Source organism: Camelus dromedarius, chromosome 3, assembly GCF_036321535.1.
Source record: "Camelus dromedarius isolate mCamDro1 chromosome 3, mCamDro1.pat, whole genome shotgun sequence".
Classification (NCBI taxonomy): domain Eukaryota; kingdom Metazoa; phylum Chordata; class Mammalia; order Artiodactyla; family Camelidae; genus Camelus; species Camelus dromedarius.
This window is the reverse complement of record NC_087438.1, coordinates 14,163,412-14,184,743: the sequence shown is the minus strand read 5'-3', so window position 1 is coordinate 14,184,743 and position 21,332 is coordinate 14,163,412. Positions and strand designations below refer to the sequence as shown.

The window sequence follows — 21,332 nt, the reverse complement described above, 5'->3', positions numbered from 1 at the left end:
ATGAACCATTAATAAAAATAAAGAATTACAAGTCATTCCCCAATTGCAAACAGGTTGTGTTCTACAAGTTCATTTGTAAGCCACTGTTAGAATTTGGAATGTATTTCCCCATAAAACAAGCGTGATGAATGTGGTTAGGACACAAAGCCAACCTGCAAGAGTCTACCTAAATCAAAATGTAATTAAAATGTAGCCCCAGTATTATGATAGAACCCGGCCATTATTTATCCAGCTGCTTCTTTGGGAAACAGTTTCCAATTTCTCACCTGGAAATTGGAGCACTTGAACTTCATCTTTCTTCTTTGTATCTCCAATTGCTTGCACAGTTCTGCCTGCCTTTCTCCAGACTCACCTTTCAGAAGCTCCCACTTCAGTAATATAAATTGAGGCCTTTTATCAGGATGGAGAAACATCTCTCAGAGAGAAACCATTTACAGTTACAAGATCTTCATAAATCTTACGGTTCTCTCTCAGACTTGCCTTTAATACTGTATTCTGTTTTGTGGTCATTTTTGTACATCTGCGTTCTTCAAGAAAGCAGACCCTTAACTGTCATCATGTACTCAAAGGAACGAAAGACCTCTTCCCTCCACAATACAAAAATATGTTTTTTATAAATTCAGGAAAGTAAATATCATAACTGGATAATAATCAGAGTAACTCTTGAGTATCACAATGAGAGAGCATTGGTCACAAGAAGATATTTCAAGATCATAGTTAAGTATTATTTTTGAGATGAAAAGAGCAGAAGCCAAAAGCAGTACTTATTTAGCCAGTTAACTAATGTGCACAGCTGGGTGAGACACAGAGAAGTGATGTTGGTGTCACATTATCTGAAAGCTTACTGATTTGTGGATTTTTTCCTAAGATAGATGCATATGCTTCTCTCTCATCACCTCAAGTATCTCCCAGGATTCCCAATCCTACCGAGTTTTGACTACTTGAGTGTTACACATATAAATCCTTCTATTTTCCTATAGTTTATTAGATTAGTCTTATGGGATAAAGCCTCTCATAACATTGAACCATTAAATTGTCTAGCACAAGAAACAGTTCAGATACCAGGTATTTCAATTATTTTATCCAGCAAATAACAACAACAAAAAATATTTAGGAAGCTTGTAACTTTTTCCAGACCGCAGCCCATTTTGTTCAAATGTGATTTGGAAGGAACCCACTGTGTTTTCTACAGTAATGGGAGGAATGGGGACTTTCTTTGTTTCTCTCTTAGAGACAAGCAGAATCTTCTGCAGCTGCTTGACTGAGTTCTGTCCTTGTATTGCAAAATTCTATGTGGATGATTTAAATGTACAGTCCTTCAAAACAAAGGAAAAAATCACACACACACAAAAGCAACTTTACTTGTATTACTGAAAAAACTAGTGTAAGAGTTGGAGCTCCTGGTTACATCTTTAAAAATTTCCATAATGTGTCATTGTTTTGTATGTTAACTACCAAAATAGTGTGATATGTTGCTCTGTTCATAATAAGACACGTAAACTTTTGTTTTCAACTGCATTTTCAAAACCACTTACAAGCGAGGAGGTAACAAAGCACACTCTTTTCTCAGTATATTACTTGGGAGGGAGGAGGACAGAAATGATGCTATTCCAAACGCAAGGTTAGTCACTTACAAAATACAAATTCCAACCTTCTGGTATTAGAAATTCTGAAGCTAAAAATATTATGACAGCCCTTTCCCTTTCAATTTTTAGTTTAAAAATGTCTAACGCTTTATTATGACGGGGAGATAGCTTACATTCTGTGACTGAGTTTGTAGCTCATTTTTAGCTTGTCTAATTTTTGTGTGGATTTGGAAAGTATTACAATTATCCAAGTCAAACCCTGGTTGGGTAAAGCTGTTGTGTAGAGATATCCAGAAATCATTTCAATTGAATTCTTTATTCCTTCTGTTTTGAATATTTTAATATAAAGAAACATATTTGAAATAATAATCAATAATACAGATGGTAAAATCATAATGTACACTATTTATTATTGATTATTCTCTGTATGCCCATTTTATTTGATAAATACAGGATGCTTGATAAGGGTTAAACTTTGGAACTACTCTGCAAGATACAGATAAATAAGACTTTTTGAAAATGGGAAACTAAAGTTCTGAGAGACAAAGGAACACACACCGTGGCACCTGGGCATCCAGTCTATGTCACCAAAGTCTGTATTCTTCCTGCATATATGTCCTCAAACTTGGCAGCTTCAGACAGTGATCATCTCACATGATTTCTAAGGACCAGGAATCTGGGAGTGGCTCAGCTGGGTGGTTCTTGCTCAGGGTCTCTCTCAGGATGGTGGTGGGATAGGCCTGTCCTCATCTCAAGGCTTAACTGGGACTGGAGAATCCACTTCCAAGCTCCTCGTGGATTGTTGGACTGAGGTCCCCAGCACTTTGATACGTGGCTTTCTCTGAAAGGCAGCTTTGACCTGCTGCAAAAATGAGTGATCCGAGGAGGAGGGAGAAAGGAGAAAGATGCTAAATGCAGTCTTCCTGTCACAATCTCACAAGTGGCATGCCATCCACCCCACCATATTCTATTATTAGAAATCGGCCACTGAGCCTAGCCCACACTCAGGACTGGGGAGTGAACCTCCATCATGTCAGTGGGGTAAAATACCACATTTTTTCATAGAGGATTATGAACAAGGTAAAATTAAAGTCATTTTGCCCTAATAGTTTCACAAGAACTGGAGCTGAATTAATACTGTACTGGCTTAATGTCCATATTTTGGTTAATCAAGAAAACTAGTTGCAAGACAATGATACATGTGGTAAAAAATTAGAGTGTCATGATGTTATTCTGAGACAGACTAATTATTCCTTTAATAGTTCATATGTTATTTATTTGGCTTTTGATTGAGATACTGGGATCTATAACTCCATCATTTTATGCTTTAAACACAATATGTGAAAAAGTACCTTATTCGGTGATTGAAAGATAATGAGCAGTTACAATTTATTCTACATAATGTCATAATATTAACTATAGAAAATATCAACACTGTTTTATTTTTAGTCTAACATTTTATTTATAAATTATCTGCATCTAGTATTTCAAATTCTATCAGGAAATGTATTCTGAATTTAGGTTTCATAGATATTTTAACACTTTTTATGTGATTTCTATTCTATTGAATATATTTTAAATACATACCACTTCATACCTGAATATTTGTTCCAGATTCAGTGAGAAGTCCAGACTTTCTGAAACCACAACAGATTTAAGATTTATTCTTAAAAGCTCACTTTGCTTCTGATGCAATTAATGTAGGGGATTCAAATATAAGTAGATAAATTGAAAGATAATTAGTTTGGCTCATGTTAAGATAAAGATTTCTTGGAATGAGTGAACAGAAAAGATAATAAATGAAAATGAAAATGTATGATTATATATTTTCTTCTGTTATAAATTTAAATTTATAAAATTATTGAAATAATTTCTTCTTTCTTAAAGGATAAACAGTTAAAAAGTAGTTGCATAAGAATGTAGTAAAATATCTACTTTTAAAGTATAATGTGTTGATTTGTAATTAGAGAAAGTTATTGTCAAATACCAAAATAAAATTTCCAAGGGTTTGTCCAGTATATTAATAAAAATGACAATAGTAATCATATAAACTATAAGTTGTTTTAAGACTAGACAATAATATACTCACAAGTCTTATGAGATTGTTTTATTTTATAGAGGAAATTTTCTCCCAGAAGTTAAATAAATTTCCCAAAGCACAAATTTGTAAGTGCCAAGCCAGGATTTTCAACCTGCTCTGCTTGATTTCAAAGTCTGTTTTGATTCCTCCACTTACTCAGAATGATATTTTTGGACAGCTTCTCTTATACAAAGCCTTTATTGATATTTTTTAAAATACTTGTATTATTCTTTATTAAAGAGGAGGAAAATGCAGTTTTGCACTAAAAACATAACAGCTTGTAAAATCTTAGTATAGACAGCCCTCTGTGTCCACGAGTTCTGTATCATCTGATTCAACAAACCACAGCTGGGAAATATTTGGAAAAATAATTTTCCACGAGGTTCCAAAAAGCAAAACCTGAATTTTCTGTGCACTGGCAACTGTTTACATAGTGTTTGCATTGTATTACGTATTATACATAATCTAGAGATGATTTAACGTATACAGGAGGATTCACATAGGTTATATGCAAATGCTACACCATTTTATATAAGGGACTTGAGCATCTGATGATTTTACTATCCAAGGGCATCCTGGAACCAATCTTCCATGCATACAGAAGGAAAACTGTATTAAAGTTTTTATTTTTAATAAAAATATGTTCAGGAGAACATTGTCAATAATTAGTGTGTATCCGTTCAGACCTTTATTAATTATATATATAGTTACGTTGATTCACCCCATACATAACATTTATAACATGCTATTTTACTTAGCAATAATTTCTTCTCATTTTCCACATAATTAAATGTTCATATACCACATCATTTTTATTGGCTCATTAATTCTTAACATCATTGTACCCATTTTATTTGAGCAACTTTTTATTGGCAGTTATTTTTCCTAAATTTTCAATGAGCAACATTGGAATGAATCTCCATAAAGCTCTGTACTTACACATTGTTTGACTGATTTTATAGAATGCATTCTGAAGTTTAGAATATATTTCCTACATATCATTAATAACTAATTAGAAATGAGATAAATTGAAAAATTTTCCTTTACAATAGTAGCTGTGATTGATATACTTGTAAAATTAAAACAATTATCTCACCAAAAATTTGCATGACTTACGTAAAAAAGAAAAGAGAGCCTGAAAAATTTATCAGAAGGGAATAAAGACGAAATAAGTGTAAAGATGCAGCATACGCTTTGATGTTGTAAAATAATAAGGTTGAAAACAATTCCCAAATCTATAAATTTAGTGCAGTTCTTTTTGCGTATTTCTGAAACTAAATTTCATCTAGAAAAGTACAGAAAAAATTACATGCTTTTTTTAAATTAAAGTGTGGTGTATATATATATATAGAAAAGGGCAAAAATCATAAGTACCTAACTCAATTAAATTTGCTGGGGCATAAATTTAACCATGTTCTCTTCATCCAGGTTAAAAACAACAACAACAACAACAACAGAATTGCATCTAAATACTAAAAGAATGCTATGCCCCTACTAAGCACTGCCCTACCCCCTTCAAGGTAACTAGTTCCTAACTTCTAGTTCCATGACTTAATTTACTATAGTTTGAAATTTATATAAATAGAATTATTCGTTATGTACTACATGTACTTTTTTTCCTTAAACTGTAATTTTGAGTGATTTATTCATGATAGTATTTTTAATTGTAATTATTTTGTTGTTATTGTTATATAATATTACTTTGTAGGAATATAAGAGTACTTAATCATTTAAACATAAAAGAACATTTGGATTGTTTCAGGTTTAGTATTATTCTGGATGTTATTACTGTTATCATGTGTATATATCTTTGGGTGAATATATGTACTCATTTCTGTTGGATATACAAATGTGAGTGGAAATACTGTATCATAGTGAGTGTAATTTAATCACTATTTTATATGTTTATTGGTCATTTAGATATGGTCTCTCGTGAAAAAATTCTGTTAAATTTTTTGCACATTTCTTTCTTCATAGTAACTTTTTAATTGTTCTTTAGGAGCTCTTTATATAGGAGTAATTAATCACATTCCTAAATGACAAATATTCCTTCACTCTGGATTGCCTTTTCATTTTCTTAATGGTGTTTTTTAAATTATGTTTTACACATCTTAATTTTACTATATCTAAAAATATTTTTGCATATCTTAAGGTCATAAAAATATTCTCCTAATTTTTTTTTCTAATAGTTCTTACTGAAACTACTCTACCACTTTTTAAAATTGTATTTTAAATTTTGAGATATTTGTAAATTCACATGCAAGTGTTGGATAACATAGAAAGATCCTATGCATCCTTTAATCAGTTTCCCCCAAAGATAACATCTTGTAAATATTACAGCACAATATTAAATCTAGAAAAACTGATATTGATATTACCAGTTTTACTCAGATTTCATCAGTTTTATATATACTCATTTATGTGCATGTGTATGTGTGTTTGGTTAGTTCTATGCAACTTTATTATACATGTAGCGTGTACTTACCTACGACTGCTGAAATGAATCACCACCGGTAACTCAGTGGCTTAAAGCCACAGAAATTTATTCTCACAGGTCTGTAGACCAGAAGTTCAAAATTTGTATCATTTGGGCTAAAATCAAGCTGTCTGCAGGATTATGATCCCTGTGCATTCTTTACAAGATAATCTGTCATTGGTTTGTTCAGCTTTGGGTGGTTGGCATCTTTCTCTGACTTGTGGTTGCATTACTTCAATCTCTGCCTGCTTGTTCACATTGCCGCCTCTTTCGTGTGTGCAATCTACTTCTGCTTCTCTTTTATAAGAATGCTTGTGAAGGTATCTAGGACTTATTTGATTAATCTGGCATAATCTCTTAATTTAATGACATCGGCAAAGATCTTTTTCCAAATAAGTCAACATTTACGGGTATCAGCGATTGGATCATAGATATTTGGAGGGGGAGCGTTTTTCAGTTCACCACATGTAGGTCCGTGTATCCACCACCAAAATCAGGATACAGAACAATTCTCTTAACACCTGGGTTCCTCTTGTTACCTTTTTGTAACAACACCTGCCTCTGTCTCACCCATTTCCACCCCTCTCCCTAATCGAAGACTTCTAGTCTGTTCTGAATCTCTCTATTTTTTCATTTTGATAATGGTATGTAAGTGTAACTTTGGGGGATTGGCTTTCTCCATTCAGCATATTTTCCTGGAGATTTACTTAAGTGTTGTGTTTATTCATAGACTACCCTTGTTGCCGTGCAGTTTTCCGTGATATGAATATAGCACAGTTGGTATAACTGCTTACCTCTTTGGGGACCTCTGCACTGTTCCCAGTTCTAGGCTGTAACAAACAGCTCTGCTGATAACATCTGTTTACAGGTATTTGTGTGAACATAGGTTTTCATTCCTCTGGGGTCGATGCCCAGGAATGTAACTCCTGGATCATCTGGAACTGCTGGCGGTGTAGAACTCTGTCATTTAAACATCTTGGGCTCCTTGGGACTCAGGGTTTTACAGCAGAGAGAAATTCAAGTATATCTAGTGTTTTCCTTAGATAAGCTACTCCTTTATAAAAATTATGGTCTTATTTAATAAGGTCAACTTCAGCATTTGTAGTTTCTTTTTCGAGAAGTTTCCTTAGCTCCCTGCAAGCAGACTTTTATTGGGGACCATATGAGCTTACATGAGATTCTGTGAAAAATCTGCTGATGGCCACTCAAATTCCCTCTCAAGGATAATCTTCATTCTCCTCTCTCATTGCCACTTCTGCTGTATTTTTTTCCAAAATTTCAGCCGCCGTGCCTCTACTCTGGCAGTGAACATTGTCGAGACTGAGACTGAAATATCTGCAGCCAGGTGAACACATCGACCTAAGTTTCCATTAAAGTGAGGGCAGTAAGCAGGCTACCTAAAGCCTCAGTGTTGACAATGAGAACAAAGATCCAGAAGCAAATCTTCAGCAAAGATAGAAATATCTGTGTGCATCAAAGAGAAAAATTCACCTTCAGGAGCTTTTAGGGCTTAAAAACTAACCTCATCATTCTTCTTGAGCCCCTAAGAAATTCTTCAGGCAAGTGTGGCATAGTGATAAATTACTTTTTGGTGTTGGCTGGTATTGGACAAGTCTGAGAGAAGACAGAAATATTCAGAGGTCAAATGTTACTGCCTTTCTAGCCCTCACAACTGTTTGTATGAACACTTGTGAAGATAAATGGGAATTCATTTGGAAATTGTGCAACAGCCCAAAACTATTCCAATTTTTCTACAGCTGACAATGCATATGTAGTTTCTTATTTTCTCTAATAATGGAAAACATTTCCATAGTAAACTTAAGGAATAAGTTACCATAATAGGAATTGAAATATATGTGTTTTAATAATTAAAAAACTCAAGTTATACATTTTGAATTCCCCTTGCCTCCCATTTGTCTTGGATGTGGCCAGCCATGTACTTAATCCTAGACACCTAATATTTTGTCATTTTCTTAATGTGTCACTTATTTAATGTATTTATTTCTTATATTAAATAGATAATTAGAATACTAAGCAAAGATTAAATATGTTTTTTTAACTCATTAAAGTGCCTTGAATTTGGCAGGAAAGCCTATATTCATATAAAATATTATTTTTTAAATAATTGCATCAAGGTACTAAATCATCATTGATTTATATTTTTAGGTGCATGCATTGGGATGTCACTCTTTCATTTTGAAAAAAAGAGGTTAATAAAAAAAAGATGCAATTTGAAAATATCAGTGGATTTCCTTCTAGTGATTCCTGATTCTTATACTAATACAGTTTAAGATGATTAGAAATTAGATAATCTTTGCATCTCTCCTTTTATAAAAAAAAATATAAAATATCTTACCCCATAATCAGTACAGTCTATTTTTTAAATCTTTTTTTTAAATACAAGAAGTGCAAAATGATACTCGTTATACAAAACAAAACAAAATGTTCATGATGCCAAGTTCCTGCTGTAAAGTAAGAGAGCATTTTTTTCCTACCTCTGATCGTTTTTATAGAAGTTTTCAGTATGAAATAGTGAATTGAAAATACAAAGAGGCTAAACATGTGTTTTACTAGTAAGGAGTGACTAAATTTCAACACTAACAACTCCCTAAAAGAGAATTCATCCAAATGAAAACAACAACCAACATGTGCTGAAGGGTTAAAATACCTTCAGTAAAACTTCAGTGAATAGTCTCTCTACTGTTCTCTAAATAAATAAGCAAGACTGAAGTTCCTTTGCAGTTGTCCCCTTGTTCATCTTTCCTTGAACCTGCTGTAATGTGAAATTTAAATAATTGTGTAGGGGGGCTGGGGTGGGTGTGTACCACCTCTACTTATAAAGTAGGGATATTTTTTAAATCATTATTAAATTTTGTCATTCTTTTTGGCTCTTGATATAAGTTTGGCCCTTTCTTTTTAAATTCTATGTGAGATTCAGTAATTTGCCATGTTTAGGAATAAGGTAGATACTTAAAAAGGCTCTTCAGGGAAGAAATTTCTCTGCTGATTCAGTTAACTAATGTAAATTACATAAATATTTGCATATTTACACAAATACAATTTTATATTGTTATCAGTACCCTATTGCTGTATAACAAATTACTCCAAAACTCCACAGCTTAAATAACGATGAATACTTAATATCTCACCTAATTTTTGTGTGTCGAGAAATCAGGAGCAACTAAATTGGGTGGTTTGAGCTCAGATTCTCTCATGAGGTCACCTTCAGGAAGTGTTAGCAAGGGCTTGCATCTTCTGAAATCTTGAGTAAGTCTGCAAGACACGCTCACCTACATGCGGCATGTTGGCAGGCTGTCTCAGTCTCTTCCCGTCTGGCCTTCTGCTTCAGTGTCCACATGATACGGTAGCTGGCTTCCCCCAGAGTGAACAATCCAAGAGGGCACAAGGTAGAAGCCTTCTTCAAAGTCACACTCTCTAGTTCCTTGTTGTTTATACAGCTCAGCCCCAGTGAATGTCAGGAGGGAATATGCAGGTACACAAGTAGCAAGAGGCTAGACTCATGGGGGTCACAGATCATAGCAGACAATGTCTTAGCTCAAATGCCCAATTCTGTTAAGAATTTTAGGCAGTACAATAATTGTAAGGGTAATAGCATCACGAAGACTGTCTCCTACACAAATGTTTGTTCCCAACCCTTTTATATCCTAAAGAGTAAAATTTACATATTTTTATTATTTATTATTTTAATATGTCAGAAAGTAATGGTGCTATATAGCACAGCATTAATTTTCCTTATTAAGGATAAACTAATATTAACTGCAAGACTTTAAAGGTACTCTTGTCCTTTGTGTACCTAAGCAAGTAGAATTCTAGTTCTGTGGTTATTTTAGCAGTGTCTTCTAACTTTTGTTTTGGGTGTAGTTAACCCTTTATTATTCCTAACATTGACTAATGTATCAAATATGCAAATTATATCTAATTTTTATTTTTCAAGTTGTGTACTTTCTACTCATCCTCATTTCCCAAAAAGTGCTAGGACTAGGAGAACAGAGACGTTAGCTAGAAACACAATCAAATAAAATGTTGGAAGAACAATGCCCTTTAAGGCTTCACCTGTGGTATCTCTTCTTTTACCTCTCTTTCCTCTTACTAAGAGTCCCACTCTCCTGTTTTGCACCTAGGAAACACTTTTAAAAATGAAATGTGTAGTTACATTTCATTCTCTTGGTGAATGTCTGAGTCAGTTTGAAAGCAAGTTTAAATACAACAGAGAGATCAGATCTGGCCAGGCTGAAGTTTGTATCTTTTCCAAAGCTGATATTTCTATTCTGAAAACAAAGCATCTCAGCTTTGGGAGAAATTCAGAGGTTATAGGGACCTCATAGAAACCTGGTACTGGAATCTTCTCCATTTTCCTTCTGCCAGATACAAGCCAGTTAATGTCAGAGGGCATTGAATCACATGGAACTCCGTTATTTCCTGAGAGAAGCTTGATGGAGTTGTTTTGTGAGTTCTTTTTTATACTGAGTTTAAAAAATTATGTTTTCTTCAATGTCGTTATTTTTCTTTATACATATAACCAACGCCCATCCAAATTGAATGTCTCTAGTTCCTACAACTGTCAGGATTATGCTCATGAATCTTTGACTCAGAAAATGTTTCCACCTGCACTTCAGACCTATGCCCATTCCTCTGACACTCCAGCCAAGAATTCTGAAATAAATGAAGTGATACTGCCATTGGAAAGTGAATCTGTGAAATCAGAACATGTTTCATAATGGAGATGAACTGTCACTTTAATGAGAGAAGGTTCTTAGGCTAGTAGGCACAAGCATGTTGAAGACGATCATTTGGAAGAGGAATTGGTAGCATACACAAAGTAGAATAAAATGATGCAGAGAGCAGACCCCAAAGCCAAAGGCTGTCAATGGCCATGTTAGAAATTCAGAAGGAAGCAAGAATCTTTGATAATTAACCCTGGATATTGTGGTCTTATTAGGGATGCTGTCCACATTTGTGGAAACGGATGGTTCACTATATTTTTCCATTAATAGCAAAGCTTTCTATTACGTAAGTAAATCTTTTTCTGATTCCACACTCACTCAGAAACTATGATTTTTAAATTGACTTCCCATTTAGGTCCATCCATATGGAATGACTGTAGTAATTATTCTGGGAAAAGTAATTACAATCTACATGCTATTTTAAGTATGTAAATCGGTGTTCTGGACTAACACTATCCTGAGTTTGGTTAATGTGAGATGGCCACGTTTCCTGTGTAATATCAAAATTGTCACTTCTCAGCAAGCCAGCCCCATTTGGACTGAGCTTAGCCACTGAACGTTTATATCTTTAACAAATTCTTTGTGGTAGGCTGAATAATGTCTCTCCAGAGATGTCCACATCCTAATTCTCAGGATGTATAAATACAATACATAGCAACTAGGACTTTACAGATGTGTTTAGGGATCTTAAAATGTGGAGAATGTCCTGGATTATCCAGGTGGGCATAATGTAATCCCACAGGTCCAAATAAGAGGGAAGTAGGAAGATCAGAATCAGATAGAAGAGACATGAGAGTAGAAGCAAAGGTTGGCTCAATATATTTTGAGACGGAGGAAGGGGCCACAAGCCAAGGAATGCAGGCATCTTCTAGAGGCTGGAATGAGCAAGAGAACAGATTCTACCCAGTCTCCAGAAGGAATAGAGCTCTGCTAATACGTTGATTTTAGCCTGTTAGACTCTTTGAAATTCTAACCTCCAGAACTGTGAAATGATAAATGAGTGTTGCTTTAAGCCACCAGATGTTACAGGAACAAATGGAAACTGATACAATGATTCATCTTTTGGAGACTCTGAGATGGTCTACCCAATTGACTTTTTCTTTTTAACAGCTCCATCTTGTATTGACATTTTTTTTCCTTCTTAAATATAACACACATGTAGAAGGGTCAATATATACCTAATATTACAAGTAATTCTCTTCTGGAAAAAAAAAAAACACAGCTTTTTGGACACAATCTGAGGTCACACATTCCTTTTCATTAAATTCTATGTTTTATGTGTTCCTTTTTAAATCACAGTAACCTTTTTGGTGGTGGACACATGATATGTTAAGGCCTTGTAAAAATCTATATAAATTGCTAGATCTCCTTATTCTTAGAAATCTTTTGACTTAAAAAGTCAGATACTATTAAAATCAATATGAAATCTGTAGAAACTCCTAGGACTAATGGCATCAGCTGGGAATCCTTCTAAATATTTAAGTTTGAGATAACAGCATTTTTAGGTACATTTTCCTAGAGAATAGAAAAATAAGAATGGTTTATAGAAATAAAGCATCAGTGATATTACAACAAAAAGAAAACATAAACCAATTTCTTTAAACATAAGTGCCAAAATCGTAAAACTAATAGCAAATTGAATCAAGCAACATACAAAAATAGCAAGGTTGCATGTGTTTCAGACGCACATGGTTGGTTTCAGTTTGAAACACAAAGATTTTCTAGAACATAGGAGAAAAATGTCATGTTTATCTCAATACATAAAAAAAATTCAGTACAATTTAGTATCAACTCATAAGAAAATTCTTAGCAAACTAGATGGATGAGAACTAGATAAGGATTATTTAAACATGTTTATCAGTAAACTTAATAAAATATATTCCTGTATTAATCTTGTTTTTTTTCCAGAAGCAGAACCAGTAGCATGCATATGTATAAAGACAAGACATTTAAGTTTATAAAGACATTATTCACTACAGCCCTCACATAGAAGCAGTGCAGCGCACATCAGTAGCAGTTTGAATAAATAAATATTGGCATCAAAGCAATACTATATAGCACTGAAAAGACCAAACTACTGCTAGACTGTATGAGATGAATAAATCTCGTATATATATTATGTTAAGTAAAAACAACCACGTACAAAGGATAACATCTCATACCACTTAATTGTTTCAAGTTCATATGCAGTCCAGGAAATTTATAGAGGTAAAGGTTAAATGTTACTTTTGGTAGGAAGTCAATGATCTGAAGGGGGCATGTGCAAGGCAGCTGGAACACTAGTAATGTTCTACTTTTTGAGCCGAGTAGTGACTACAGAAATGCTTTCACTTCATAAACATCAGTAATGTGTATGTTTGCTACATGTCAATACAAATTTATTGCAGGAACAGATACATTTTCACAGTAATGCAAATATCTTAAAAGAGAAATATCAATGAGGAGGAAACATAGCCTATCTTAAGAACATCCTAAATCAGGAAATGAGATTTAACTGGTTCGTGGAGACTGGGACTGGATGTTAGTAATCAGAGTTGCTTCATCCTAGTTGGCGGCTGAAATGATTGCCTCTTGTCTCTGTTTCTCTCTCCTCGCCCACTCCGTAATTTTGGTTCTTTCTGCCAACTATCTTTTTTTGCTTACTCATGTTGTTTCCACCTCTGCATAATTTTGGCGCTTGTGGGTGGCTCTGGCTCACCATGTCACTGATGTTACTTCATAGACTAGATCAATTTTCACTTTAAGTACCTGCAATCATCTTAATACATTTTATCAACTAAAATCTGAATTCTAGATTCCCAAGAGACAAGACGATTAGCCAGCTTGACTCGGTACCTCTCTTAGGCTTAGTCTTAGGTAATAAAGATTGTACAGTGTGATTATTAGAGATGCTCCAACCAAGGTATGCGAATTAAGCAGTTTTGATGTTTTATTCTTTTAAGAAGAAACATGATTGGGAAGAATTAATTGAATTATCTGTTGCACTTGCTACCTCTGTGGGTGATTGAAATAAAATGGCACAAAGCAATGGTTCTCAAACTTTTTGTTCTCATATAATCTTAATTTATGGATCCCATAAGAGCTTTTATTTACATGGATTATATCTATCAATATTTTTCATATAGGAAATTAACAGTAAAAAAATATTAAAATATTTACTTTTATAAAATAATAATAACTTCGCATATTAGCATGTCATCTGTTTTATGAAAAATAACTATACTTTCAAAAACAAAAAGTGGTAAGAAGAGTGGCATTGTCTTACATTTTTGCAGATCTCTTTAATGTCTGACTTAATAGAGGATAATTCATTTACGTATCTTTTTATGTTTGCAATCTATTGCAATATCGCACATCTTGTAGTCTCTGGAAAACTCCACTGAACACCCAAGAGGGTATGAAAATGCAAAAGGAATGCAACATCTTACTAGTGTAATGGAAATATTTTTCATCTCTCAGATACCTCAAAAGACTCTCCATCCCCCACATGATTCCCTGAACAATCCCAAGATTAGCTGATGTGCTGGAGGGAGGATATTTGGGGGGCCAAGTAGACTCAAGTTCAAATTCCAGTTGAATCAGTCATGGTTTTGTCTCTCTGAGCCATATTTTCCTTATCTGCCAAATGGTTTCAACACCTCACAAAATTATTGGGAGATGGTTTTGAAGATGAGCTGAGATAACACGAAATTATTTACTACTACTACTACCAGTCACACTGCTCGCAGAGTTTCTCTTTCATTGAACTTTCACTGCACCGCAGGCTTTGTTGTATTTTTTTATGCACATTAACTCATGAGAGGTCTATGAGTTAAATTTCGAGTTCCATTTTACAGATACACAAACTGAGACAAAAACATTACTTGCTTAAGATAACATAGTCAGTCAGTAAAGGAATAGGATATAAACTCAGGCATTCTAATGCCAGAGCTTTTGTTCCTAGCTTTGACCTGCTCTCTTTGACATCTAAGACATTAACAACGAACATGAGTGTGTTTCCTAACATGTTTTAGTCTAATATAAAACCTAATAATTTATTTTTATTTAATCTAGTTAAAGGTCAATAACAATTCCAATTCTGTATCTTTCCTGGACTTGTATAAAAGCACATTACAGACTTACTGTCCTTTTTAAGCATCATGCCATACACAATTCTGATTGTTTGCTGATATCTAATGCTTCAACAGCATTTGAAATGAAGTGGATGCCATTCTAATTTAATGCTCACAGCATCCTTCCAAAGCACATACTGTTTTTACAAACAATTTACTAGTGAGCAGCAAGAAAATGGAGACTAAGCCACTTGTCCTCCACCAGAGAGGGAGGTGAGGACAGAGCTAGAATTTGAAATGACACATCCTAGCACCAGAGTCCATTATCTCCTGAGTTATAACTTCTCTGTCCACCTATAATATTGTAGAGAGTGGAAAAAACAAGGCAGATATATGGGATAAATGTATAGCTCTTTGGTGATACTTTATCAGTTTACTTGAACTATCACATCTCAAAACATCAAAATCACAGAGCAAAAATGCACAATGTCTTGAGTGTGGAGTATCACCTTATTGCAAATGATCCCTTTCCCCAGTTTGCTTTTAATGGTCAGTTGTCTGTAAGAGATGGTATTCGATGGCTTTGTGGTGCTATGTTTAGTTACACTGAGCTGTTTTAGTGATAAAAAATCTGTTAGAGAGAGTGGGGCGGGGGAGCAATGACGTGGGGGGCGGGAGATGTTAGAATTCAAAAAAGTTTGAAATTTCTTACTGAAAGTTGCTAGGAATAATTCCCTCCCTTCCTCTTTCTTTTGCTCTCTCTCTTTCTCTCTCTGTCTTTATCTCTCTCTCTTTCTCCCTCCTCCCTTTCTTTCTTCCTTCCTTCTTTCCTTCCTTCTTTCCTTTCGTGAGCTACCCCCGAACCTTTGTATCGGGGTTAGGATTCATGCTTTGCTTCCACTAGATTCTTACGTGACTCTTTTTTCAAATGTTGAGTTTGGGCTTGTTGCTGTTACACCTGTGTTACGATTTTGTCTAATATGGGAATTTGGGATATATTAGTTTCTAAAAATAGTGTCTAGAAGTTTGGCATTAAAAAAAATTGAGATAGAAGCGACATATAACCTATGAGTTTGAAGTATGCAACATAATGATTCAACATCTGTATAAATTGTGAAATGATCACCACAATGTCTCCTTAACATTCATCACCACGCAATTTTCCTTTCTTGTGATGAGAACTTTTAAGATCTCTGTCAGTGACTTTCAAATATACAGTACAGTATTATTAACGATAGTCACCATGCAGCACCTTACACCCCCAGGGCTTAGTTTATAACTAGAGGTTTGTACCTTTTGACCACCTCTACTGGTTTTGCCCACCCCACCTCTCTCCTTTCAATTAGCATTGAAATGGCAAAAGAACATCGAAAGTTACTCATACAGATACTATTTTATTAATCAAAAAGTCGTTATAGGTGTTTTCAAAATTATGTGAATAGTTTAGAGTATTTATATTATTTCTTTCCCATATATCTTCTCTGATCTTATGTACCTGTTATTATTCACATAAATACAAATAAAAATATAAATATAAATATAAATGAATAATAATATGCAATATACTTATTTCTGTTTGGATGGATTATTTATATAATTATAATTTTAATATTTTATAGGAGCTCCCAGTAGTAAGAAACAACATGAGATTTCAAATTAAAATAAGAACTATCCTCAAAGGAAAAAAAGAGTTGCTATATATTAGAGAGTATTTAATAACTTTTTCAATTTTCTCATTTTTTTTTCAGGACCAATTAGTTTTCCTTCTATTGGTCTAACTCTGTTCCCATTGATAGATTTTAAATTTACCTCAGGGGCTCAACTGCCAAAATCAACAAATATTTATTAAAAATAATTTTGTTAACAGTCTTTTTATAGCAAGGGATAATCTGAAGCAGGCAACCTGGCAGCAGAATTTATTTTCTGACTTTTTAGTAGAAAGTGGTCTCCAACTGTAGCTGTAATTTTAATTTCCCATTGACTGTCAGTTGAAAATATATAGGAAAAGATGTACTGTTCCCAGAATTCTCCATAAAGGGTTTAAAGATTATACATTTCAACATATTCAGCTGACAACCCATGCTTTACTGCACCTAAAAATAATCACAGGTTGAAAAGAAATAAACACTTTATGGACTATAAAACACATAGGACAAATTGTATTCCTTAAGTCCTGCTTCAGAAAGTCAGATGAAATTAAAACAAAGATGACATAGGTAATGGGTTAATATTATATATTATATATAATAAGACAGCATAATACTAAGAAGTAGCATTATTTTAGTATTTAAAAGAACAGCAAAAATTATTGTGAACGTCACTTTCAAGTATTCAAAAATATCAAATCGCTTTTGAGGTTCAAAATACCAAAAATCTGTTCACCTGGTATCTGCTTGCCAGGGCACAGTCCACTGTGATTATCAAATAATATAGAATGAATATGTGTAAAACTTGAATAATCTCATCAGTGAGACATACAGTAGAATAATAAAGGTGATTCAAATAGCATTTGAAGATTTGGGTATTTATCCACATTTGAACATTGAATGTTGGACTAAAATAAGATTAGTTACCTAGCTATAAAGCTGATTGATGTCCTTCAGGACATAATCATAACCTTTGATATTATCTTGCTAATGGACAGAACCATTTGCATTTGATCTGACAAAAAAATCTACATGTTATCATGCAACTTACACAGTATTGACCTTTAATCAGTAGTAGAGAGCACATAAGACAAAGAGATGTTTCATCTAGATACTTAGATAATCCATGGCCACTCTATTAAAATAAGGCATTGAGAGGACAGGACATCTTCCCATTACCTTATTTTCAAGTTTTAGGTAACTTTTCTGTACTATTTCTCCCTCTCCTTTTAAATACAGCCCTTTTATAATATTACTGCCTAGTTTATGGCACAGTTTAATAAACTCTTTCCCCTCTCCTTTTGCCAGAATAACACTTCCCTGGAGAGAAGAAAGTAATTAAGTGTGTGAATTCAAAGGGGTTCTCTGCAGGGCTATAGGCATCGTGCTAAGTAAGAGTAAATAGAAATTGTTTGAGATGTCAACAGTTAGAGCAGACACAGTCAATAAGAATTTGAGGTAAGATTAGGAATAGATAAGCCACTAAATAGGAAATATTCCTTTTGAGGGTTAATGGAATCTTTATTTGGAAAGTTCTGAGATTCTTAGTGTCTGTCTGTGAGCATACCAATGTTTCAGACAGATTTTTCATTCTAATTTTAGATATTTTGGAATGTTGCACTAAAAAGGCCTTCATGTTTTGAACAGATATAATTAAATGCTATTTAATGTGCCCTTCAAAATGAGACACTTCAATAATTTACTGTACTTCATTCCACAGTGCTTAAGTCCAGAGCAGTGATTACACCAAACTGGTCTCTTGACATTTTTCACAGCACTTCATTTTCAAAGTAGTTGGTCTTGTACACGTGCATATCAACCAAAAATATTGCAATTCAGAGGAGCTCTTCAACAAACTGTCAAATAAATCTATCCTTCTTCAATGCTTAATTCACTTGAAAGCTAAGTCCTATAGATTTGATGGTTACCTAAGTGAGTGTAATTACTCTTCATTTTAGGGCTTCTAAAAATGCTTCTTCTTGTTTAAAATTACTCAATTTGCATTCACCTCGGTACGTGTGGATGCTATTTGTTGTTTGAAGGCCTAATTTAAATAAAATCTAATTTAATATATTTAAGTGCCTAATATAGCTAAGGTTCTACTTGTGATAGCATGAGTTCTTTTTTCTTTTTTTTCTTTTAACTTCGAAATTATTTCATTTCTTGCTTCCACGGAATGGAGATTAAGTGTCTGGCTCATGGGGCAGTTAGAGTACAGAAAAGAGACAGAAATATGCACAGGGAGTCATCTGGATGTGACAGTTTGTTTGGTCATTTTCCCAAAATGGGAGCTTTGCTCCTGCCACGTAGTACTCCCCAAAGCAGTGTGTTAGTATTGGGCTTTGTGTGGACTGCTTTCATTATCTCACCTGGTCGAACATAATGAGGTTCCAAGCAAACAACTTAGCATGTCACTTTTAAAGTACATAAGTAAGTCTTTATTTAAGTCTTTAATTAAGATGTAAATTGGCAGGATGTCAAATGAAACAACTGAAAAGAGGCCATCATGGAATAATTCAGACCCCTCTCAGGTGTCTGTACCAAAAAGGAAGTGTATTTTGGGAAATGTGTATCCATACTGTCTACATGTTTTAAAACATGGGAGCATACTTCACAGGGTGCTCTGTAACCACCTTTTTATACCTAACAAATCAGTATATAGTGCTTCTCATGCCAGTAATGAAAGTGGTGGTTAATCATCATCATAAGAACCTTAACAGTCTCTCGGAGCATCTGATGTATGTCAGATACTGTATGAAACACTTAACACATATGATAGATAGCATTCAAAATGATTTTGAGAATTGTTATTATTTTAATTTCCAGCCAAGCATCTTTTCCCAGATTTCATGTGAAGTAGGTAGCAGTCTGTCCTCAAATACTTGCCTCTTAGGACCAAAGAACATGCTCCGAATTCCCTACTTTGGTGACTTCTTATGACACTGAAATTCCTTGTTGGGATAATCAACGTAATTCTATTTCCTGTTCTGGCCTTACATCCAGGCAATAGTGTTCTAAAGGAAAGGGACAACTTTTTTTTCCAATCTGTGTTACTACAAACACATGTGCCTGCACGAGTAAATTTATAAAAAAATTAAATATTTAACTAGCCTTTTTTGATTTACACTTTTGTGTCCTTATAAACTAACTCCACCAGCATGAACGTCCTTCTGTTTATATTGTTGCACAATTGTTCACATTTTTCTTCTTTGGAAAAAAAAAATCCCACAATTACAATTGCTCAGTCAAAGCATGCACCCATTTAAAAGTCTGAGGCAGACTGTATGGTACTGTGACCTAAAAAGACTGTCCCTGTGTTGCTTTTATAGAAGAGAATGAGTGTGACTACTTCCCCCACTTTTAACCATAGGTAATGTTGTGCTTAGTTGCATTTAATTTAAAGTTATTAGCCAAATTAAATCCTACCAAAGTTATAGCCCATTTGCTTTGTAGCAGTAAACTCCAAATTTCAGTGGCTTCACACAGGTGATTTTATTTTTCACTCATCTGAAGTCTTTGGAAGCAGCGAGGGCCTCTGTTCCCAGAGTCATTCAGGAATGATTTGGGTCTATCTTGTGGCTCAACCTCTCTCTAAGGCCTCGATGTTTTCTCTGATCATTCAGGAGATGAGTGGAACAAATGAAGGACTAATCACAAGAGAGGATTTTATGGCCCATGCCTAGAAGGGAGTTAATCATCTCCACCTAGCTTTCAATTGAGTCATAAGGCTGCCTTTAACTTTTAGGGGGACTGGGAAGTTAGTCTAGCTGTACAGAAAACTGGAACATAAGTTTAGTAAACAGTGAGCCAGTATCTACCACAATTTTTCCTTCTTGTCATCAAATATGATTCAATCTTCATCTTCCAAATAAGATGGAAGACAATAGTCATCCCGTCTCAAGGAGACGGTTGTGCCTTCTCACTGTAAAATGTCCAAGATCCTGGGTGCTTTGTCTTCTCCAAAAGATCAAGGTCCAAAAGACAGTCCATCCACTTTATACACATACCCAAAGTCAAGAGCAGAACTTGGATAGGAGAACCACAGTAAAATTCTCTCCCAGAAAGAAGGAGAAAAAAAAAAGGGGGGGGGGATGCAAACAGAAGTTCAGAAGTTCCTAGGCCATATTAATTTTGAAAAACTTCTGGGGATGAGACTCAGAATCCACCAAATGAGAGGAACTCTCTGGTCACATTCTATATCAGGCACCTGGCTTTACTTTATACGTGCTACTTCCTTCTCTTTTTCCTTCCGATACAACTTAAGTAGTCACTGGTGAGCCCTTCTTATCACCTGAGGAATCCTTCTGGCAAACCTGCCACCTGTATGGGCCAGCCTCAGGGTGCAAAGATTGATGTGAGTCTCGAGGTGCTAGAACTTTTTTCGCATGAGCTCAGTTTTTCTTTAAAATTAAGATTTCCTCAAAAACTGGCAGACTCCTGATTGATTTGTCCCTATTCATTTCCATATGTTAGTACCTAGACAGAATTTAAGCTCTCCCTTATTTCCTTACATCTCACCTCTGTGCCTCTCTCTCCCCCAGATCAATTCTGGCTACCTTGAGGTGATCTGGAACAAAAGAGCTGAGTGTGGAGGTGAGATTCTTAATCTGATTGTCTGTGCAAACCATGTCATTTCATTCAACTGACATATCTTAACAAGCTTTCTTTCTTTCTTTCTCTTTTAAAATAAAAATATTGTTAGACCTACATTTCAGTTGCTGAAGTCTGTATTACAGTCAGCTTTTAC

General features: G+C 34.5%; 1 protein-coding gene across 6 annotated transcripts in view; it reads left to right on the top strand.

Moving 5' to 3' along the window:
* The window catches only part of CDH18 (cadherin 18), an 885,120-nt gene that overhangs the window by 527,276 nt on the left and 336,512 nt on the right, over positions 1–21,332 (top strand). The window contains exon 1 of one of the 6 annotated variants that reach the window (XM_064479690.1): positions 21,085–21,178. The exons of the other annotated variants lie outside the window; for them this stretch is intronic. The gene's annotated coding sequence lies outside the window, so the exon portion shown is untranslated. Of the gene's footprint in view, positions 1–21,084; positions 21,179–21,332 lie in introns of those variants that run through there. 6 annotated transcript variants of the gene reach the window in all.